At 45.5% G+C, this 24,755-nt stretch overlaps 1 protein-coding gene across 5 annotated transcripts in view; it reads left to right on the top strand.

Moving 5' to 3' along the window:
* Window positions 1–2,301: 2,301 nt before the first annotated feature.
* Window positions 2,302–24,755, top strand: part of nexn (nexilin (F actin binding protein)) — an 82,047-nt gene continuing 59,593 nt past the window's right edge. For 3 of the 5 annotated variants that reach the window (XM_078218961.1, XM_078218963.1, XM_078218965.1), the window contains exon 1: window positions 2,315–2,624. The gene's annotated coding sequence lies outside the window, so the exon portion shown is untranslated. Of the gene's footprint in view, window positions 2,625–24,755 lie in introns of all 5 variants that reach the window. The other 2 variants (XM_078218962.1, XM_078218964.1) reach the window with 1 other exon arrangement.

Consider the following 24,755-nt stretch of genomic DNA (forward strand, 5'->3'; position numbering starts at 1 on the left):
GGGGTTGTGAGTGTATTGGGGTTGTGAGTGTATTGGGGTTGTGAGTGTATTGGGGTTGAGTGTATTGGAGTTGTGTGTATTGGAGTTGTGAGTGTATTGGGGTTGTAAGTGTATTGGGGTTGTGAGTGTATTGGGGTTGTGAGTGTATTGGGGCTGAGTGTATTGGGGTTGTGAGTGTATTGGAGTTGAGTGTATTGGGGTTGTGAGTGTATTGGAGTTGTGAATGTATTGGAGTTGTGAGTGTATTGGGGTTGTGAGTGTATTGGAGTTGTGAGTGTATTGGGGTTGTGAGTGTGTTGGGGTTGAGTGTATTGGAGTTGTGAGTGTATTGGAGTTGTGAGTGTATTGGGGTTGTGAGTGTATTGGGGATGTGACTGTATTGGGGTTGTGAGTGTATTGGGGTTGTAAGTGTATTGGGGTTGTGAGTGTATTGGGGTTGAGTGTATTGGAGTTGTGAGTGTATTGGGGTTGTGTGTGTATTGGGGTTGTGAGTGTATTGGGGTTGTGAGTGTATTGGGGTTGTGAGTTATTGGAGTTGTGAGTGTATTGGGGTTGTGAGTGTATTGGAGTTGTGAGTGTATTGGGGTTGAGTGTATTGGGGTTGTGAGTGTATTGGGGTTGAGTGTATTGGGGTTGTGAGTGTATTGGGGTTGTGAGTGTATTGGGGTTGTGAGTGTATTGGGGTTGAGTGTATTGGAGTTGTGAGTGTATTGGAGTTGTGAGTGTATTGGGGTTTTAAGTGTATTGGGGTTGTGAGTGTATTGGGGTTGTGAGTGTATTGGGGCTGAGTGTATTGGGGTTGTGAGTGTATTGGAGTTGTGAGTGTATTGGGGCTGAGTGTATTGGGGTTGTGAGTGTATTGGAGTTGTGAATGTATTGGAGTTGTGAGTGTATTGGGGTTGTGAGTGTATTGGAGTTGTGAGTGTATTGGGGTTGTGAGTGTGTTGGGGTTGAGTGTATTGGAGTTGTGAGTGTATTGGAGTTGTGAGTGTATTGGGGTTGTGAGTGTATTGGGGATGTGACTGTATTGGGGTTGTGAGTGTATTGGGGTTGTAAGTGTATTGGGGTTGTGAGTGTATTGGGGTTGAGTGTATTGGAGTTGTGAGTGTATTGGGGTTGTGCGTTATTGGGGTTGTGAGTTATTGGGGTTGTGAGTTATTGGAGTTGTGAGTGTATTGGGGTTGTGAGTGTATTGGGGTTGTAAGTGTATTGGGGTTGTGAGTGTATTGGGGTTGAGTGTATTGGAGTTGTGAGTGTATTGGAGTTGTGAGTGTATTGGTGTTTTGAGTTATTGGGGTTGTGAGTTATTGGGGTTGTGAGTGTATTGGGGTTGTGAGTGTATTGGGGTTGTGAGTGTATTGGGGTTGAGTGTATTGGAGTTGTGAGTGTATTGGAGTTGTGAGTGTATTGGGGTTGTGAGTTATTGGGGTTGTGAGTTATTGGAGTTGTGAGTGTATTGGAGTTGTGAGTGTATTGGGGTTGTGAGTGTATTGGAGTTGTGAGTGTATTGGGGTTGTGAGTGTATTGGGGTTGTGAGTGTATTGGGGTTGTGATGTGTATTGAAGTTGTGAGTGTATTGAGGTTGTGAGTGTATTGGAGTTGTGAGTGTATTGGAGCTGTGAGTGTATTGAGGTTGTGAGTGTATTGGGGTTGTGAGTGTATTGAGGTTGTGAGTGTATTGGGGATGTGAGTGTATTGGGGTTGTGAGTTATTGGGGGTGTGAGTGTATTGGGGTTGTGTGTGTATTGGGGTTGTGAGTGTATTGGGGTTGTGAGTTATTGGAGTTGTGAGTGTATTGGGGTTGTGAGTGTATTGGGGTTGTGAGTGTATTGGGGGTGTGAGTGTATTGAGGTTGTGAGTTATTGGGGTTGTGAGTTATTGGGGTTGTGAGTGTATTGGGGTTGTGAGTTATTGGGGTTGTGAGTGTATTGGGGGTGTGAGTTATTGGGGTTGTGAGTGTATTGGGGTTGTGAGTTATTGGGGTTGTGAGTGTATTGGGGGTGTGAGTTATTGGGGGTGTGAGTGTATTGGGGGTGTGAGTGTATTGGGGTTGTGAGTGTATTGGGGGTGTGAGTTATTGGGGGTGTGAGTGTATTGGGGGTGTGAGTGTATTGGGGTTGTGAGTTATTGGGGTTGTGAGTGTATTGGGGTTGTGAGTTATTGGGGGTGTGAGTGTATTGAGGTTGTGAGTGTATTGGGGGTGTGAGTGTATTGGGGTTGTGAGTTATTGGGGGTGTGTGTATTGGAGTTGTGAGTCTATTGGAATTGTGAGTGTATTGGAGTGGTTATCCCTCCCTCTCTCCGCTATTATTTAGGCAGCAGTAGGCTGTGTCTGTCCACACTGGCAGGAGCGAGTGGGGAAGTCAGAAAGTGCTGCGGGAAATCGATGAAAAGGCAACAGCTGAGCAAGCCATGCCCCGGATCGCATGGAATGCGGTAGACGGTGAGCGAACGGGACTTTTATGGAAACTTGCTACGGGGGGGAGACGTAATTTTACCCAAACGACATTGAGGGTGGTCAGTGGTTGAAGTCTACACAGCAGCTCCCGGCTCAGTGTAAAGAAATCCTTTGGATTATCCTCTCCAGTGCTGTCGAGAATCAAAACGCGCCTATATTGGAGAAGGTAAGTTCTCAACTTAAAACCAGATTGAAGAACAGAGAGAATGTGGATATCAATATCGGACTGTACAAGTGAAGGAATAAGTGAGTTTAGAATTCTAACCACACACATGTGGGTGAATCCTTCTGCTTCGAGTTATTTCTATATTTAAAACAGAGTAGGGTTGGATTGAGTGGATGGAAATCTCCTTGTGTCCCTCTCCGAGAATTTGTAATGTCCCCGAATATGGAGGAAGACAGCAGCTGTCGGTGTCAGCTCCCCTGCCCTGTCTGTGTGTGTCCTTCGTTAAAGATCGGATCAGCTCACAGACTGTGTAGCACCCCCGCACCCCCCGAAGCAGCTTAACAGAGTCCCCTTCCTAGAATCGCCTCTCTGCCTTGTGGCTAAGATCAGGGGGTCAGATCAGCCCAAGATCAGGTGGAATGCCTTATCTTGTCAGCTTGGATCTTGTTTGTCGCTCTTGTGGGGACCATGAACTGGATTCAATTTGAATTTGATTTTTTTTGGAGCTTGCAGTGAGATGGGTTCAGGGCTTGCTCTGTCCATTCTGTAACTTTGTGAAAGGAATAAATTAAAGTCCCATCCCAGCCTTTGCCTGATCCTTCTCCGCCCCCCAATGCCCCTGTTCCTTCTTTAGAAGCTATTACTAGGCATCGTGGCTTCATTGTTGAAGTCTGATCTTTAAGTATTTCATTTAATGGCGGCACGGTGGCACAGTGGGTTAGCGCTGCTGCCTCACGGCGCAAGGGACCTGGGTTCGATTCCCGTGCTTGGATCACTGTCTGTGCGGAGTCTGCACATTCTCCCAGTCTCTGCGTGGGTTTCCTCCGGGTGCTCCGGTTTCCTCCCACAGTCCAAAAGACGTGCTGGTTAAGCGCATTGGCCATGCTAAATTCTCCCTCAGTGTAACCCAAACAGGCGCCGGAGCCTGTCAACTAGTGGATTTTCACAGTAACTTCATTGCAGTGTTAATGGAAGCCTACTTGTGACACTAATAAATAGACTTAGACTTTGGAGCTTAACCCTTGCTGCAACTCCAAAACCCTTTTTCATCACCCCAGACACTTTTCACAAGACACACTAGGTGACTAGGTTTATTGTACAAAGTGTCCGTGACTAGGCTGGTATTGACATTCTCCCTGGGTGGGAAGGTGGGGGGAGGGTGCGGGGGGGGGGGGGGGGGGGGGGTGGGAGGGTGCGGGGGGGGTGGGGGTGGGAGGGTGCGGGGGTGGGGGGGTGCGGGGGGGGGGGGGGGAACCTGCCCTCAGATAGTGCCTACCACATCCCTAAGTGCTTTACAGTCAATCCACTGCTATTTTTTAAATAAATGCGAAATGCAGATGTCCAGCATCTGAAGTAAAAACAGAAAAAGCTGAATAAACTCAGCAGGTCTGACAGCATCTGTAGAGAGAGAAACAGAGTTAATGCTTCTGGTCCATAAGAATTTAAAAAAGCAATGTGGTTGACTGTTACAGTACCTCTCTGAAATGGCCTAACAAGCCACTCAGTTCAAGGGCAATTAGGGATGGGCAAAAAATGCTGACCCAGCCAGCGACGCCCACATCCCATGAAGGAATAAAAAAGGTAGAAATGTAAAGAATTATATCGTTGGACCGGGGATGGAGAAGGGAAGAAGCTATTTTTTGATGTTTAGTCACTGTTGCAATGTACAGAATGCGGAGGTCCAATCTGCCACAAACAGCAATGATACAATGAGCAGATGATTTGTTATTAGTCATGCCGATTGAGGGATAAGTGTTAAACCAAGACACCACATCGATTGCCCCAGCTCTACTTTGAAATTGGAATCATTCACATCTTTAGGGGAGGTGATGGCCTAGTGGCATCATCGCTAGACTATTAATCCAGAAACTCAGCTAATGTTCTGAGGACCCGGGTTCGAATCCCGCCATAGCAGATGGAGGAATTTGAATTCAATAAAAAATGTAGGAATCTACTGATTACCATGAAACTGTTGTTGATTGTCGGAAAAACCCATCTGGTTCACTAATATCCTTCAGGGAAGGAAATCTGACGTCCTTACCTGATCTGGCCCACATGTGACTCCAGAGCCACAGCAATGTGGTTGACTCTCAACTGCCCTCCAAGGGCAACTAGCGATGGGCAATAAATACTGGCCCAGCCAGCGACACCCATGTCCCATGAATGAATAAAAGAAAACATCCACACATGTGACACGGACAGGGCCTTGGTTTGACCCCACCTCCAACAACGTAAGCACTCCACCAGTACCGCACTGGCATGCCAGCCTGAGTGACGCGCTCAAATCCCTGAAGTGGGAAGTGGATTCACAACCAACTAACCTGGAGGTGAGAATGCTACCACAGAATTGTTATAGTGCAGAAGGAGGCCATTTGGCCCATCGTATCTGCACCGGCTCCCCAAAGAGCAATTCACCCACTACCATTACCCCACCCTCTTTGATTTGATTTAATTTTGATTTGATTTATTATTGTCACATGTATTAACATACAGTGAAAAGTATTGTTTCTTGCACGCTATGCAGAGAAAGCATACCGGTCATAGAGAAGGAAAGAAGAGAGCGCAGAATGTAGTGTTAAGTCATAGCTAGGGTTTAGAGAAAGAGCAACTTAATGCAAGGTAGGTCCATTCAAAAGTCTGACAGCAGCGGGGAAGAAGCTGTTCTTGAATCAGTTCGTACGTGACCTCAGACTTTTGTATCTTTTTCCCGACGGAAGAAGGTGGAAGAGAGAATGTCTGGGGTGCATGGAGTCTTTGATTATGCTGGCTGCTTTTCCGAAACAGCAGGAAATGTAAACAGAGTCAATGGATGGGAGGCTGGTTTGCGTGATGGACTGGGCTACATTTAGTAGTTCCTTGCGGTCTTGGGCAGAGCAGGAGCCATACCAAGCTGTGATTGATACAATGGTGCATCTGTAAAAGTTGGTGAGAGTCGTAGCGGACATGCCAAATTTCCTTCGTCTTCTGAGAAAGTAGAGGTGTTGGTGGGCTTTCTTAACTATAGTGTCAGCATGGGGGGACCAGGACAGGCTGTTGGTGATCTGGACACCTAAAAACTTGAAGCTCTCGACCCTTTCTACTTTGTCCTGATAACCCTGCACATTCTTCCTTTCCAGATAACAATATAATACCCATGCAACCAAGCAACATGTGCAGAGAATATCTTGCAGAATCCATGTGCAGATGAGGCAATTATCTCCGATTTAAAATCTTTCTGGAATATCAGGGCTATTTTTGGTTCATGGATTTCTTGAGATGTGTTTCGACCTGGGAGACCAGATTGAAAATAATATTCTTCATCATTTATTGAAAGCACTTCTGGGCCAAACCTCTTGCAAAATTCTTTAATTGATACAGTGCCTTTTTAAAATTCATTCATGGGACATGGGCGTCGCTGGCTGGCCAGCATTTATTGCCCATCTCTAGTTGCCCGAGGGCAGATGAGAGTCAACCACATTGCTGTGGCTCTGGGGTCACATGTAGGCCAGACCAGGTAAGGGCGGCAGATTTCCTTCCCTAAAGGACATTTACAGCAATATTTATTCATCCCCTTGTCATCATAACAGCGACTTGTCTTTACTTAGTGCCTTTAACAGGAATATACAAAATTGGCAGGCACGGAAAGGCCAGCTGGTCTATCTAACCTACCCTACACACTATGGTTGCTGGGCCATCATGGCTAAACACTCTTTGGCAAGGGAGAGGAGGTTGTGGAATGTGCACGAGAGTACAGATTGAAGGAGTGCTGAATTCTTGGAAAGTTCTGGGTGGCACAGTGGCACTGCTACCTCACAGTGCCAGGGACCCGGGTTCCATTCGGGCCTCAGGTGACTGTGTGGAGCCTACATGTTCTCCCCGTGTCTGCGTGGGTTTCTTCTAGGTGCTCCGGTTTCCTCCCACAGTCCAAAAATGTGTGGGTTAGGTGGTCTGGCCGTGGTAAATGCACAGGATTTCAGGGATAGGGAGGGTGGGCCTAGGTAAGAGGCTCTTTTGGAGAGTCCATGCAGACTTGGTGGACCTCCTTCTGCACTGTAGGGACTCTAAGGTTGTGCAGGGCCGGAGGAGGTTACAGGGTCAGGGAGGAAAGCCATGATCAAGATGAGATTTTTTAAAAATCAAGCTATTGTTGGACTCGGAGCCAATGTTGGTCGAGCGAGCACTGGGGTGATGGACAAACGAGGTCTGGTGTGAGTTAGAATGTGGGGTGGCAGGGTGACACAGTGATGAGCACTGCTGCCTTACAGCACCAGGGACCCGGGTTCGATTCCCGGCTTGGGTCACTGTGTGGAGTCTGCACGTTTCCCCGTGTCTGTGTGGGTTTCCTCCGGGTGCTCCGGTTTCCTCCCACAGTCAGAATGGTGTGCTGGTTAGGTGCATGGGCTATGCTAAATTCTCCCTTAGTGAACCCGAACAGGCACTGGAGTGTGGCGACTAGGGGATTTTCACGGTAACTTCAATGCAGTGTGAATGTAAGCCTACTTGTGACACTAATAAATAAGCTTTAAACTTTAGAATTTTGGGTAAATTCAAATCTGGAGTGTGGAAGATGGAAGTCCAACCAGGAGTGCATCGGAAAAATTTAGAGGGAACATAAACATAGATACTAGCGACAGAAAATGTTGGATAAACTCAGCAGGTCTGGCAGCGTCTGTGGAAAGAGGGACAGAGTTAACGGTTCAAGTCCAATATGACTTTTCTTCGTAACTGTGAGTTCTGAAGAAGTGTCGTACTGGACTCAAAGTTAACTTAGTTTCTCTCTCTCCACTGCTGGACCTGCTGAGTTTTTCCAGCATTTTCTGTTTTTATTTCAGATTTTCAACATCCGCTGTATTTTACTTTTATTAAAAACATAGGTTAGCATTTGGCAGCAAATGAGCCGAGGCAGGCAGGAGACAGGTGACGTGAGGGAGGAACAATACATTTCGGGAGGTCTGTATAAAACCATACTGGAGTTGGGAGATATCTTGGACATGTTTCTGTGATAAATTCTGCTTTTTAAATTGCTGCTTTATATCCATTCATTAGCAGGCGACCCGTGGCATTGCTCAGTTCATGGAAACAAACAGTAAGAGATGTTAGTCCATTTAATGCACAGAGTATTATCAGTCATGCTCATCTATAGGTCATAGGATCCCACAGTACAGCAGGAGGCCATTCGGCCCATTGAGTCTGTACCGACCACAATCCCACCCAGGCCCTATTCCCATAACCTCACACATTTACCCTGCTAATCCCCCCTGACACTACGGGGCAATTTAGCATGGTCAATCAATCTACCCGCACATCTTTGGACTGTGGGAGGAAACCGGGGCACCCAGAGGAAACCCACGCAGGCACGGGGAGAATATGCAGATTCCACACAGACAGTGACCCAAGGCCGGAATTGAACCCGGGTTCCTGGCGCTGTGAGGCAGCCGTGCTAACCACTGTGCCACCGTGCCATCCCACGATAGTGATCAAACAAGTAAACAAGGTGTGACAGAGAAACAAGTAGTAACTCTTCAGCAAGTGTCTGCTTTATGCAAGACTTTTAATATTTCACAGCAACATAATATGTGTTCTTCCAGAGCAGTGCAACTTCAGAAGACATAAGTGCGAGACGTGGTTAACATCTGCCATTCTTCACACTTTGACGTTTAAGTGGATGTTCCAGAGAAAAGGCTGTCTCGACTCGGGTATAATGGGGAAATCACTGGGAACTTAATTGGAGAAAGGAATTAGCAGAGGCTTAGCACTCAGCTAGCTGCAGTGTTTGGCAGTATGGGAATTGGAGGGAGCAAGATAGGCCCAAAAATCAAACTTGGACAATTTACCTCTGGTGGAGCTAGCGAATTGAATTTCTAAGATAAAATTCAAGTCTAATACAGATCAAGAACAGAAGTTTTGAGTGTAGATGACCCTTCGAAACACTGGCTCTATTCTCTCCCCACAGATGCTGTCAGACCTGCTGAGATTTTCCAGCATTTTCTGTTTTTGTTTGTAGTTGAATTTCTAATTGCCTTGTCCTCACAACCCAATCAGCAATGCCAATGTTCTGAAAGCTTACCCATTTATTTGTGAATGTCCCTGTATTCAGGATCTTATCCTGCAGTCTCTGAAGTTCCAGAGACAGATTGGCACCAACCCTCACTGTTACCGTGTGCCCCACTGTCCATACCTTACCCTTCGGCAGGCAGTGCAATCTGAAGCTTACTTCTCCCAGTAAACTGATCAATTTGGTCCTTCTGTAATGTACATCACTCTGCCTTCATCTGCACAAACCTTTTCATTAATAAATGCTCCCCAAATTAGATTTTGTAGTTTAAAAAATTCATTTATCGGATGTGGGTGTCGCTGGCTGGCCAACATTTATTGCTAATCCCTAGTTGCCCCTGAGAAGGTTGTGGTGAGTCACCTTCTTGAATAGCTGCAGTCCCTGTGGTGCAGGTACACCCACAATGCTGTTAGGGAGGGAGTGCCAGGATTTTGACCCATTGACAGTGAAGGAACGGTGATATATTTCCCAGTTAGGACGGTGAGTGACTTGGAGGGGAACTTCCAAGTGGTGGTGTTCCCATGTATCTGCTGCCTTCTAGATGGAAGTGGTCATGGGTTTGGAAGATGCTGTCTAAGAATCTTTGGTGAATTGCTGCAGTGTATCTTGTAGACGGTACACACTGCTGCCACTCTGCGTTGGCGGTGGAGGGGTTGAATGTTTGTGGAAGGGGTAGCAATCAAATGGTTCTGCATTCTCCTGGATGGGTGAGCAGAGTTTTTCACAATTCTATTGTAAATCTTATAGATGTGTTTGACTTGTATATTGAAGAGGAGGACTCTGTATTCAAGAACCTGACCTCTCACCAAATACAAGGCAAGCACAGTGCAGCTCTTAAAAAATATTCACATTTGGCAGTCCCTCTCTCAATGCTGTAGTTAAAGAAAGAAAGAACTAGCATTTATATAGCAACCATCACACTTCCTGGGGTGAACCTTATGGGCAACCATTTTGTCTGATCCCAAAACAGCAGTGGGATCAATGACGAGATAATCTGTTCTTGGTGGAGCTGATTTGAGCTATAAACATTGAACAGATAACCCTTTGGGATAAATATTGGCCAATACACTGGAGAGAGCTCCTCGTCTGTCTTTGAATAGTGGGGTGTGCTCTTTTGTGTCCACCTGACATTGGCAGGTGAGAACTCAATTTCAGTTTTTCACCCAAATGATAGTAGCCCTGATAGTGCTGCATTCCTGATGTGGAAATGCCGGCGTTGGACTGGGGTAAACACAGTAAGAAGTTTAACAACACCAGGTTAAAGTCCAACAGGTTTATTTGGTAGCAAAAGCCACACAAGCTTTCGGAGCCCCCAGTACTACCCTGCAGTGTCAGCCTGGATTCTGTACTCAAGACACTAGATTGTAGCTTCTATGCACGAAAGGCACATTTGTTGACCAACATAAAGTGGACAATTCCAGGTGTGATTGCAGGTCTGTGTTAAGTTAGCTAATCTCAAGAGTTGGCACGCAGGCTATAACTGGCTGCAGTGGGGCTGAACAAGGGAAAGGGAGGGGCTGCCACTGATCATTATCCAATGACATCCGACAGAAAGTGAGTCCAATAGGATATCAGTTGAGGATGTGACTGTAGTGGACAGTGATGCCCTCTCCAGTTGAGTAACTGACTGAAGCACAATGTCCAGGCTCACAGATGAAGAAAGTGGGGCTGGAGACTGCTGTAGAACTAACAAGCCCAGGAGAAGTCAGTCCAAATGGAAATCTCCAGGTTTGGATTGCTAACCACAAACTAATGGCCTTTTTGCAAAAATGGCATTGTTTACTCTCGACTTTAAGGGAGCCATTTGCAGAGATTTTGATTTGATTTGATTTATTATTGTCACATGTATTAGTATACAGTGAAAAGTATTGTTTCTTGTGCACTATACAGACAAAGCATACCATTCATAGAGAAGGAAAGGAGAGAGTGCAGAATGTAGTGTTACAGTCATAGCTAGGGTGTAGAGAAAGATCAACTTAATGCGAGGTAGGTCCATTCAAAAGTCTGACAGCAGCAGGGAAGAAGCTGTTCTTGAGTCGGTTGGTACGTGACCTCAGACTTTTGCATCTTTTTCCTAATGGAAAAAGCTGGAAGAGAGAATGTGCGGGGTGCATGGGGTCCTTGATTCTGCTGGCTGCTTTTCCGAGGCAGCGGGTAGTGTAGACAGAGCCAATAGATGGGAGGCTGGTTTGCGTGATAGATTGGGTAAAAAAGACTGCAACAACTTGCAATTATGTAATGCCTGAAATATAGTAAAACATCCCAGAATACTTCACTGGAGCGTAATCAGACAATATTCATTGCTACGCCACTTAAGATAATAGGACGGGTGAAAACAAAGTTTTGGTCAAAGATGTAGGTTTTGAGGAACATCATAAATGAGAGAGAGGGGGAGAGACATGGAGAGATTAGGGAGGGAATTCCAGAGCTGATAGCCCAGATGGCTGGAGCCATGGTGACCAATGGAGAGGAGGGATGCTCAGAATTGGAGGAATGCAGAGTTTCTGATAGGTTGTGGGACGGGAGGAGGCGACAGAGGCAGGGCAGGGCCGAGGCGAGGGAGGGATTTGAACGCGAGGATGAGAACTTTCAAGTTGAACCGTCACTGGATAGGGAGCCAAAGCAAACGTTACGTACCAGCAAACAAACATTTGTAAATAATCTGCTGACGTCCAATGACTTTGTTACTCATGAAGCGGATTGGTGTCCTGACAGAAATGAACAGCAGACGTGTCAGGCACCCATCTGTACCAGGCTCAACATTCCTGTCAGACACATGTCACTGCCCTTTTACATCAGCTTTCTAAAATAGCCCGTGCATCTGAATATCATTCCTTTGGACATGATCAATTACTCCACATCTTGACTTTCAGCTGTGCACGTTACTCTGATGCCCCATCGACATCAAGACTGTGACCAATTTAAATACCAGCTCATATTCCAATCAACTGTAAATCTAAAGAGAATATCAATGTGCGCTGGCAATGGGGTGATTTCAATATATTCCAGACAATCAGTTTGGCTAACAAGGTGGATCAAGATGACAGGGGAATTACCCTTGTGTTAAGCATGGGAATACAGTCCTTCTCTGGTTCATAATTGGCCCTGCTGCCTAGTCTGCATAATCAGTTCTTCATTTTTCTCTAAGTTTCAGAGAGTTAGAAGCTTTCTCACAGAAATAGGCCAGTCAAACTCTCCAGCCTGTTCTGCCATTCAGTTAGAACATACCTAATCAGCTTTACTCTGTATACATGTCTTGGTCCGTAACCATTAATAGCAAAAAATCTGCCAATCACAGTTTTGAAGTTTTCAACTAATGTCCGGCCTCCAAAGCCTTTTATTTTGAGGAGAAAGTTTCCAACTTTCACAAATTTTCCAAACCTTGTGTCAAGTATTTGTTGACATAAGCTCCGAACGGATTCGCCCTAAGGTTGAGATTATGGCCTCTTGTTCTGAATATTCTCCCAGAGGTTAACAATTCTTCTCCATCAACCCTAATCCTTTGATCAACTTAAACACCTCAATTATATCTTCTATACTCCAGGGAATATATACTGAAGAAATCATTATATATACACATACAAAATGTGCATTTTTTTTTTAACTTGCACCAATCTCATTTTATACACTGTATCAACTTTAAATATAGAAACACAGAAGCAGGAGGAGGCCATTCGCCCCTTCGAACCTGCTCTGCCATTCATTATGATCATGGCTGATCATCAAATTCAATATCATGATCCCCCCCTTCCTCCCATATCCCTTGATTCCTTTAGCCCCAAGAGCTACATTTAATTTCGTGTTGAAATCAGACAACGTTTTGGTCTCAACTACTTTCTGTGGTCGTGAATTCCACACATTCACCACCCTCTGGGTGAAGAAATTTCTCCTCACCTCAGTTCTAAAAGGTTTACCCCTTATCCTCAAACTATGACCCCCAGTTCTGGATTCCCTCACCATTGAGAACATTCTTTCTGAATCTACCCTGTCTAACCCTGTTAGAATTTAATAAGTTTCTCTGAGATCCTCTCTCACTCTTCTGAACTCCAGTGAATATATTTCTAACTGACTTTGTCTCTCCTCATATGACAGACCTGCCATCCCAGGAATCAGCCTGGTAAAGCTTCTTGTTCTGGATATTCGCCCATCAGAGGTTAACAATCCTTCTCCATCAACCCAATCAAATCCTTTGCTCAACTTAAATACCTGAATTATATCTTCTGTAGAGCTTCAATACTCCAGGGAATATACACAAAAGGAGGCACGTTAGCACAGTGGTTAGCACTGCTGCCTCACAGCACCAGGGACCTGGCCTTGGGTCACTGTATGTGTGGAGTCTGCACATTCTCCCTGTGTCTGCATGGGTTTCTTCCAGGTCCTCCAGTTTCTTCCCACACTCCAGGTCGTATGGCCATGCTAAATGTGTAGGTTTACAGGGATATTACAGGGAATACAGGGATTACTGGGTAAGACGTGCTGTCAGAGAGTCAGTGCAGACTCGATGGGCCGAACGATCTCTTCTGCACTGTAGGGATTCAAAAACAAATATTATGTTTACACATATAAAAAATGTGCATTTAACTCGCTCATTTCGCACACTGTTTCAACTTTAAATGATGCACTTATCAACATTGTAGAATCATCATTGGAAAATAAAGCATGTAAAATGTTAAAGATATGCCCACTTCCTCTCAGTTAATGTTTGGGTTTCTGATAACCGGCAGCCCATCCTCACCTGCAGGGAGAGGAGGCAGGAATTTATTTACAAGAGATCATTTATAACAAATCAATGGTGACTCGATGTGGCTCGAAGTAACAAGGGATTTATCGGCAATGATAAATGAGAATTTACAACAAAAGGTCAGATTGAATCCACAATGCGACTATACAACTAGATAACTCTCCTCCCAGGTTCGAACTGCGGGACCACCGTGCTGCCACAGTGTTTTTTTAGTTTATTTATTAGTGTAATGAAGTTACACTGCAATGAAGTTACTGTGAAAATCCCCTAGTCGCCACACTCGGGCGCCTGTTCGGGTATGCTGAGGGAGAATTTAGCACGGCCAATGCATCTAACCCGCACGTCTTTCGGACTGTGGGAGGAAACTGGAACGCCCGGAGGAAACCCACGCAGACACGGGGAGAACATGCAGACTCCGCACAGTGACCCAAGGCTGGAATTGAACTCGGTTCCCTGGTGTTGTGAGTTAACAGTGCTAACCACTGTGCCACCATGCCGCCCCACAGTGGAATGCTTACTGAATGCAAGCATTCTATAATGGAATGCTCACTCAAAGATCACAGAATCATTGTAGGGCAGGAGGAGGCCATTCAGCCCACCGAGTCTGCACTGGCTCTCCGAAAGAGCATTCTGCCGAGTCCCACTCCCTCGCCTTATCACCGTAACCTGTGCATTCTTTCAGATAGCAATCCAATTCCCTGTTGAACACCTCGATCGAACCTGCCTCCGCCACCCTCTCAGGAAATTCATTCCAGATTCCAACCACCCCCCTGAGTGAAAAGCTTTCCCCTCACTTCACTTTTCCTCCTTTTGCCAATTATATTTAATCTGCGCTCCCCAGTTTCTGATGCTCTCCTGATGCAATAGAAAAGTATCTATAAACTGAAAATATAACAAGTAGTCAGCGGGGATTCCAAAAGGAAAGGTTGTAGTTGACCAACTTTATCGAATTCTTTGGAGGAATAGCAGTGTGGCCTTTGAGAAAATGATGTACATGACTGAAAGTTTGGACACGTGGAGGCAGTGGACATGTAGCAGGGGGATAAAGCTGGCTACAAAGCAGACACCAGAAAATCGGGGTCACAGGTCATTACTTGGATGAACAAAATGTGGGAAGTGGTCTTTTACTAGGATGGATGTTGGTGCCACTGTTGTGGGCTAATTATATAAAGGGAATGGGGAGGCAATGGCCTGGCGGTATTATCGCTAATCCAGAAACTCAGCTAATGTTCTGGGGGACCTGGGTTCGAATCCTGCTACGCCAGATGGTGGAATTTGAATTCAATAAAACAATATCTGGAATTAAGAATCTACTGATGACCATGAAACCATTGTCGATTGTCGGAAAAACCCATCTGGTTCATTAATGTCCTTTTAGGGAAGGAAATCTGCTGTCCTTACCCCACCTGGCCTACACGTGACTCCAGAGCCACAGCAATGTGGTTGACTCTCAACTGCCCTCCAAGGGGCAGCTAGGGGTGGGCAATAAATGCTGGCTAGCCAGCGACGCCCATGTCCCATGAATGAATAAAACAAAAAATTTGGGCCTGTGAGTCAGAAGTACAATTTCAAAAAATTTGCGGAGTACACTAAATGTGAGGCTGCAGTTAATGGAGAGTGGGACAAGATACTGGAAGGCATTAATAAATCTGGAAGAATGAGGGTCACATTGGCCAATGAACGTTCCGATAGTCAAGTGTTAGGTAATACCTTTTTGGTAAAAACAACAAAGAGGTTACATACTCCTTGGAAAATAAATGTTTAAGTAGAATTGAGGGACTGGGGGTACAGATAATTAAATCATAATAGAAGTGGCAGGGATTGATAAGGTCATTTTCTGAAAGATGAAGAAAGCATTAGGGTTCATTTTGAAGCAATGTCTCCTTATTAGTAAAGATTAAACAGGACAGAAAAGACTGAGACCCTGATAGAGGTCTTCAAGAGTATAAAATAGTTTGATAGGGTAGCTAAGGAGGCGATGTTCTCACCTGCAGGTGAGGTCAGATTAGGGGCCGTAAGTACAAGATAATTCCGAATAAATTCAATCAGAAATTCAGGAGAAACGTACGTATCCAAAGAGTGGTTTGAATATGGGACCTGCAACCTCAAGTAGTATTTGAGGTGAATACTCCAGACCCATTTTTTAATTAATTCTTTCAATGGATGTGGGCGTCCCTGGCAAGGCCAGCATTTGGTGCCCAACCCTAATTATCCTTGAACTGTGTCTCTTCCTCAGCCAGTTCAGAGGGCAGTTAAGAGCGAGAGAATCCCTATAGTGCAGAAGTGGGCCATTTGGCCCATCAAGTCCACACTGACTCTCCAACAGAGCATCTTACCCAGGCTCACACATGCCCTATCTCCATAACTCCACATATTTACCGCCGCTAATCCCCTAACCTACACATCTTGGGAAACCAAGGGGCAATTTAGCACGGCCAATTCACCTAACCTGCACATCATTGAACTGTGGAGTTCATGGAGTCATCTTTGGAGTCAAACACATTGCTGTGGCTCTGGAGTCACGTGTAGGCTAGACCAGGTAAGGATGCCAGATATCCTTCCTGGGATTTTACAACAATCAATGATGGTTGTCATGGCAATCATCACCAAGGTAGCTTTATATTCCAGATTTATTTTTCATTTATAGTGAAGCTCGGTAAAGGCTTGAGGGGGAAAGGAATAGAATTATATTTTGATAGGGTTAAGCAGAGAGAATTGGGAACATAAATCAGCATAGACCTTTTTCTATTTCTTTCATGGGATGTGGCCATTGTTGGCAAGGCTAATATTTGTTACCCATTCCTAATCACCCTTGAGAAGGTAGAGGTGAACTGCCTTCTTGAACCGCTGCAGTCCTTCTGCTGTAGATACACCCACAGTGCTGTTAGGAAGGGAGTTCCAGAAGTTAGACCCAGCAGCGGTGAAGGAACAGTGATATTGTTCCAAGTCAGGATGGTGTGTGGCTTGGAGGGGAACTTGCAGGTGATGCTGTTATTGCATCTGCTGCCCTTGTCTTTCTAGTTGGTGGAGATCGCTGGTTTGGAAGGTGCTGTCGAAGGAGCCTTGGTGAGCTGCTGCAGTGCATCCTGTAGATGGGTACATACTGCTGCCACTGTGTGTCAGTGGTGGAGGGAGTGAATGTTCGTGGATGGGGTGCTGATTGAGAGGACTGCTTTGTCCTGGATGATGTTGAACTTGAGTGTTGTTGGTGCTACATTCAACCAGACAAGTGGAGAGTATCCATCACACTTGTGTCTTGTAGATGATGGACAGGCTTTGGGAAGTCAGAAGCTGAGTTACTCTCCAAAGAATGCCAAGCTTCTGACCTGCTCTTGTCGCCACAGTATTTATATGTCTAGTCCAGCTCAGTTCCTGGTCAATGACAAGTTCCCATGATGTTGACAATGGGGGATTCAGCAATGGTAATGATATTGAATGTCAAGAGGCGATGGTTAGATTCTCTTTTGCTGGAGATCATAGAATCATAGAATCATAGAATCATTGCCTCGAACTTGTGCGCACGACTGTTACTTGCCACTGGTCAGTCGAAGCCTGAATGTTGTCCAGGTCTTTCTGTGTATGGTTGTAGGCTGCTTCAGTATCTGAGGAGCCACGAATAGAGCTGAATGTTAGCAAACATTCCCAATTTGGAGCTTAAAATGGAAGGAAGGTCAGTGATGAAGTAACTGAAAGTGGTTGAGCCTCGGAGGAACTCATGCAATGAGGTCCTGTTACATCAAGCGCTGTATATTCAATGCAACTTTCTGTCATTCAGAGTATCATAGAATCCCAACAGTGCAGAATGAGGCCATTCGGCCCATTGAGTCTGCACTGACTCTCCGACAGAGCATCCAACCCAGGTCCTTTTCCCGTAACCCCATGTATTAGGGTGGCATGGTGGCACAGTGGTTAGCACCGCTGCCTCACAGCGCCAGGGACCCGCATTTGATTCCTGGCTTGGGGTCACTGTCTGTGCAGAGTTTGCACGTTCTCCCCGTGTCTGCGTGGGTTTCCTTCGGGTGCTCCGGTTTCCTCCGACAGCCCGAAAGATATGCTGGTTAGCTGCATTGGCCATGCTAAATTCTCCCTCAGTGTACCCGAACAGACTTCGGAGTGTGGCGACTGGGGAATTTTCACAGTAACTTCATTGCAGTGTTAATGCAAGCCTACTTGTGACACTAATAAATAAACTTAATTGATTTATTATTGTCACATGTATTAGTACACAGTGAAAAGTATTGTTTCTTGTGCACTATACAAAGCATACCGTTCATAGAGAAGGAAAGGAAAGAGTGCAGAATGTAGTGTTACAGTCATAGCGAGGATGTAGAGAAAGATCAACTTAATTTGAGGTAGATTCATTCAAGAGTCGAATGACAGCTGGGAAGAAGCTGTTCTTGAGTCGGTTGGTACGTGTCCTCAGACTTATGTATCTTTTTCCTGACGGAAGAAGGTGGAAGAGAGCATGTCTGGGGTACATGGGGTCCTGGCTAATTTATCCTGCTAATCCCCCTAACCAAAACATCTTGGGATACTAAGAGGCAATTTAGCATGGCCAATACACCTAACCTGCACATCTTTGGACTGTGGGAGGAAACCCACGCAGACCCGGGGAGAACGTGCAGACTCCACACCTGAGGCCGGGAATCGAACCCGGGTCCCTGGCGCTGTGAGGCAGCAGTGTTAACCACTGTGCCACCGTGCCAGCACATGATAGGTGTTTTTATGACAAAATGATTTGATAGGGTAGCTAGTTTATTTCCTCTGTTGGAGGAGTCCAGAGCAAGGGGACATTAGCTTTCAAATTTGAGCTTTACATTTAGGAGAGAAATCGGGCAGCATATCATTCAAAGGGAATTCTCTCCCACAAGGTTATCCAGGCCAGGATGTTTTATGGGGAGACGATGGCCTATTGGTATTATTGCTAGACTATTAATCCAGAAACTCAGCTAATTTTCTGGTGATCCAGAATTTGAACTCAGTAAAACAAATCTGGAATTAAGAATCTACTGATGACCATGAAACCATTGTCGATGGTCGGAAAAACCCATCTGGTTCACTAATGTCCTTTTAGGGAAAGAAATCTGCCATCCTTACCTGGTCTGGCCTACACGTGACTCCAGAGCCACAGCAATGTGGTTGACTCTCAACTGCCCTCAGGTAAGTAGGGATGGGCAATAAATGCTGGTCAGCCAGTGACACCCATGCCCCAATCATGAATAAAAGAAAGGTTTGATTGTTGCCCTGTTATAGTCATAGATGTGGAGATGCCGGCGTTGGACTGGGGTAAACACAGTAAGAAGTTTAACAACACCAGGTTAAAGTCCAACAGGTTTATTTGGTAGCAAAAGCCACACAAGCTTTCGAGGCTCTAAGCCCCTTCTTCAGGTGAGTGGGAATTCTGTTCACAAACAGAACTTATAAAGACACAGACTCAATTTACATGAATAATGGTTGGAATGCGAATACTTACAACTAATCCAGTCTTTAAGAAACAAAACAATGGGAGTGGAGAGAGCATCAAGACAGGCTAAAAAGATGTGTATTGTCTCCAGACAAGACAGCCAGTGAAACTCTGCAGGTCCACGCAACTGTGGGAGTTACAAATAGTGTGACATAAACCCAATATCCCGGTTGAGGCCGTCCTTGTGTGTGCGGAACTTGGCTATCAGTTTCTGCTCAGCGACTCTGCGCTGTCGTGTGTCGCGAAGGCCGCCTTGGAGAACGCTTACCCGAATATCAGACGCTGCGACAACGGATGAATGAACACCGCTCGACAATCACCAGGCAAGACTGTTCTCTTCCTGTTGGGGAGCACTTCAGCGGTCACGGGCATTCGGCCTCTGATATTCGGGTAAGCGTTCTCCAAGGCGGCCTTCGCGACACACGACAGCGCAGAGTCGCTGAGCAGAAACTGATAGCCAAGTTCCGCACACACAAGGACGGCCTCAACCGGGATATTGGGTTTATGTCACACTATTTGTAACTCCCACAGTTGCGTGGACCTGCAGAGTTTCACTGGCTGTCTTGTCTGGAGACAATACACATCTTTTTAGCCTGTCTTGATGCTCTCTCCACTCCCATTGTTTTGTTTCTTAAAGACTGGATTAGTTGTAAGTATTCGCATTCCAACCATTATTCATGTAAATTGAGTCTGTGTCTTTATAAGTTCTGTTTGTGAACAGAATTCCCACTCACCTGAAGAAGGGGCTTAGAGCCTCGAAAGCTTGTGTGGCTTTTGCTACCAAATAAACCTGTTGGACTTTAACCTGGTGTTGTTAAACTTCTTACTATAGTCATAGAATCAGAGAGGTTTACAGCATGGAAACAGGATTTCAGCCCAACTTGTCCATGCCGCCTTTTTTTTTAAACCCCTAAGCTAATCCTAATTGCCCGCGTTTGGCCCATATCCCTCTATACCCATCTTACCAATTGTAACTGTCTAAATACTTTTTAAAAGACAAAATTGTACCCGCCTCTACTACTACCTCTGTTGTTCCAGACACTCACCACCCTCTGCGTGAAAAAATTGCCCTCTGGACAGTTTTGTATCTCTCCCCTCTCACCTTAAACCTATGCCCTCTAATTTTAGCCTCCCCTACCTTTGGGAAAAGATATTGACTATCGAGCTGATCTATGCCCCTCATTATTTTATAGACCTCTATAAGATCACCCCTCAGCCTTCTACGCTCCAGAGATAAAATAGAACATAGAACAGTACAGCACAGAACAGGCCCTTCGGCCCACGATGTTGTGCCGAGCTTTATCTGAAACCCAGATCAAGCTATTTCCTCCCTATCATCCCGAAGTACTCCATGTGCCTATCCAATAGCTTCTTAAATGTTCCTAAAGTTTCTGACTCCACAATCCCTGCAGGCAGTCCATTCCACACCCCAACCACTCTCTGAGTAAAAAACCTACCTCGGACATCCTTCCTATATCTCCCACCATGAACCCTATAGTTATGCCCCCTAGTTACCGCTCCATTCACCCGAGGAAATAGTCTTTGAACGTTCACTCTATCTATCCCCCTCATCATCTTATAAACCTCTATCAAGTCTCCTCTCAACCTCCTCCGCTCCGAAGAGAAAAGCCCAAGTTCCCTCAACCTTTCCTCATAAGACCTACCCTCCAAACCAGGCAGCATCCTGGTAAATCTCCTTTGCACTCTTTCCAGTGTCTCCACATCCTTCTTGTAGTGAGGTGACCAGAACTGCACACAATATTCCAAATGTGGTCTCACCAAGGTCCTGTACAGTTGCAGCATAACCCCACGGCTCTTAAACTCAAACCCCCTGTTAATGAACACCAACACACTATAGGCCTTCTTCACGGCTCTATCCACTTGAGTGGCAACCTTCAGAGATCTATGGATATGAACTCCAAGATCTCTCTGTTCCTCCACATTCTTCAGAACCCTACCTTTGACCCTGTAATCCACATTTAAATTTGTCCTACCAAAATGAATCACCTCGCATTTGTCAGGGTTAAACTCCATTTGCCATTTTTCAGCCCAGCTCTGCATCCTATCTATATCTCTTTGCAGCCTACAACAGCCCTCCACCTCATCCACTACTCCACCAATCTTGGTGTCATCAGCAAATTTACTGATCCACCCTTCAGCCCCCTCCTCCAAGTCATTTATAAAAATTACAAATAGCAGAGGACCAAGCACTGATCCCTGTGGCACTCCGCTGGTAACCGGTTTCCAGTCCGAAAATTTTCCATCACCACCACCCTCTGTCTTCTGTTAGATAGCCAGTTACCTATCCAATCGGCCAAACTTCCCTCTATCCCACACATCCTTACTTTCTTCATAAGCCGACCGTGGGGTCTTTATCAAACGCCTTACTAAAATCCATGTATATGACATCAACTGCACTACCTTCATCAACACATCTACCTCCTCAAAAAATTCTATCAAATTTGTGAGGCAAGACTTGCCCTTCACAAATCCATGCTGACTATCCCGGATTAATCCGCATCTTTCTCAATGGTCGTAAATCCTATCCCTAGGGACCTTTTCCATCAACTTACCGACCACCGAAGTAAGACTAACCGGCCTATAATTACCAGGGTCATTTCTATTCCCTTTCTTAAACAGAGGAACAACATTCGCCACTCTCCAGTCCTCTGGCACCACCCCCGTGGACAGTGAGGACCCAAAGATCAATGCCAAAGGCTCTGCTATCTCACCCCTTGCCTCCCAAAGAATCCTAGGATATATTTCATTGGGCCCAGGGGACTTATCAACTTTCAGTTTATTCAAAATTGCTAGTACATCTTCCCTCCGAACATCTACTTCCTCCAGCCTATCAGCCTGTGACACCCTCTCTTCCTCAAAAACATGGCCCCTCTCCTTGGTGAACACCGAAGAAAAGTATTCATTCATCACCTCTCCTATCTCTTCTGACTCCATGCACAAATTCCCACTGCCGTCCTTGACCGGCCCCAACCTCACCCTGGTCATTCTTTTATTCCTCACATAAAAATCCCGGTCTATCAAATCATCAAGTCCCGGTAGCATCCTAGTAAATCTTTTCTGCACTCTATCTAATTTAATAATATCCTTTCTATAATAGGGTGACCAGAACTGCACACAGTATTCCAAGTGCGGCCTTACCAATGTCTTGTACAACTTCAACAAGACGTCCCAACTCCTGTATTCAATGTTCTGACCAATGAAACCAAGCATGTTGAATGCCTCCTTCACCACTCTGAGCACCTGTGACTCCACTTTCAAGGATCTATGAACCTGTACCCCTAGATCTCTTTGTTCTGTAACTCTCCCCAACGCCCTACCATTAACTGAGTAAGTCCTGCCCTGGTTCAATCTACCAAAATGCATCACCTCGCGTTTGTCTAAATTAAACTCCATCTGCCATTTGTCAGCCCACTGGCTTCATTCGGGTGAACAATCGGGTTATTCAAATTGACTTCACGAGTGCTTGAATTAGGGGGGAAATGAACTGACCTTTCTGCTCTGATCCACTGATCTCTACTGGAAAGTTTGCAAGTCTGGCTGAGGACAGCATTGGTGGTGATACCCCAACAGTCAAACAACCTGTCAAACCCATTGGGATTTCACAGTAGCTACAATCCCTACCCCATGTATTTGAAAAGGCCTTTTGTTGCTTTTGCTTTTATATAACACATTGCAAAATATCTTCAGACAGGATTATGGTCAAACAGAACTTGACACCAGCCTCACCTGGATATATCAGGACAGATGACTAAAAGATTGATCATAGAGTTAAGTTTTGAGGTGGGTTGCAAAGGGGGAGAGAGAAGGCTTAAGTTTTCAGTTTAAGTTTATTTATTAGTGTCACAAGTAGGTTTACATTAACACTGCAATGAAGTTACTGTGAAAATCCCCTAGCCGCCACATTCGAGCACCTGTTTGGGTACACTGAGGGAGAATTTAACATGGCCAATGCACCTAACCAGCACGTCTTTCAGACTGTGGGAGGAAACCGCAGCACCCGGAGGAAACCCACGCAGACACGGGGAGAACGTGCAGACTCCGCACAGGCAGTGACCCAAGTCGGGAATCAAACCCGGGTCCCTGGGGCTGTGAGACAGCAGTGCTAATCAGAGGATGGAGAGGATTCGGTTGAGAATTCCAGAGCTTTGAGCTGAGACAACTGAAAATATAAAATGGTAAAGTGAAGCAAATCAGGGGGCAGAATTGTGAGGTTGCAGGAGATGACAGAGATTGGGAGGGAGAAGGTGACTGAGGGACTTGCAAAGAAAGACAAAGGCGTTGCTTGAGCCAATGAAGGTCAGAGACGACATGGATGGTGGGTGAATGGGGTTTGGTCCCAAACCAGAAAACCTCTCCTGCACAGCTTGATGAAATAGCGAGCATGAACCAACATTTGATTTGATTTAATTTGATTTGCTTTATTATTGTCACATGTATTAGTATACAGTGAAAAGTATTGTTTCTTGCACGCTATACAGACAAAGCATACCGTTCATAGAGAAGGAAAGGAGAGAGTGCAGAATGTAGTGTTACAGACATAGCTAGGGTGTAAAGAAAGATCAAATTAAAGTTTTTTTTAAAGTTTTATTTTATTAGTGTCACAAGTGGTCTTACATTAACACTGCAATGAAGTTTACTGTGAAAATCCCCTTGATACGAGGTAAGTCCTTTCAAAAGTCTGATGGTAGCAGGGAAGAAGCTGTTTTTGGTTGCTATGTGACCTCAGACTTTTTATCTTTTTCCTGGCGGAAGAAGGTGGAAGAGAGTATGTCCGGGGTGCGGGGTGCTGGCTACTTTTCTGAAGCAGTGGGAAGTGTAGACAGAGTCAATGGGTGGGAGGCTGGTTTGTATGATGGATTGGGCTACATTCGCAATCCTTTATAGTTCCTTGTGGTCTTGGGCAGAGCAGGAGCCATACCAAGCTGTGATATGACTCTTGCTCTGCCGCAAGAAACTACAAAGGGTCGTGAATGAAGCCCAATCCATCACACAAACCAGTCTCCCACCCATTGACTCTGTCTACACTTCCCGCTGCCTCGGAAAAGCAGCCAGCATAATTAAGGACCCCATGCACCCCGGACATTCTCTCTTCCACCTTCTTCCATTAAAAGTAGTTGCCAGATTTTGGTACAAAGATACTTCTGAGAATCTAATGATCATGCGGAGTAGATGATGAAAAGACATTTGCTCTTGTGAGAAAATTGTTGGGAGTGGGTGGATGGTGGGGGAGAAAAGTTGGAGAAATAACATTCTGACGTGGTATCTCCAAGAAATCTTAACGAGCGGCAATGTACAATCATAAAACTGTGGATGAAGCAAAGCATCATCAGTCAAGTCGATCTGACTGAAGATTTAGTCCAGCGCCTTCCAGGAGTACTATTTTTAGAATTGAGCACTGACTAAAGGCATGTAGCGATATGTAGGGCAATGTGTAATATTAGCAATCATAGTTCAACAACTCTAATTAGGTATTATCTAAGGAGGTGCACAAGGATTCAGTTTCATCTGTGTCAGTCTAAAATTAATATGTCCAAAAATTAAATCAACGGCAAAAACTCACTCTGAATCCACAGAATGTAAACTCGGATCTGAAACGCTGGGATGACTTGGCCATGTTTGCCAGTCTACATTTTAATGTTAGCTGTTGTGAACGCTCTGAATCACAAGGTCCCGGCTTCAACCCCCCACTCCCGACACTTGAGCACGTGATGCAGTCGGACTCTCCGGTACACAACTCCTGTGGGGGTGCATGAATGGGAGGCGCCGCCTTCTAGCTGAGATATTAAACCGAGACCCCCACCGACTGTCCGGGTGGAATGTTGTAGATTATACAGCGTTAGACGAAGGATGGAGGGGGGGGGAGGGGGGGGA

The sequence above is a fragment of the Mustelus asterias genome, chromosome 8 (assembly GCF_964213995.1).
Source record: "Mustelus asterias chromosome 8, sMusAst1.hap1.1, whole genome shotgun sequence".
Taxonomy (NCBI): domain Eukaryota; kingdom Metazoa; phylum Chordata; class Chondrichthyes; order Carcharhiniformes; family Triakidae; genus Mustelus; species Mustelus asterias.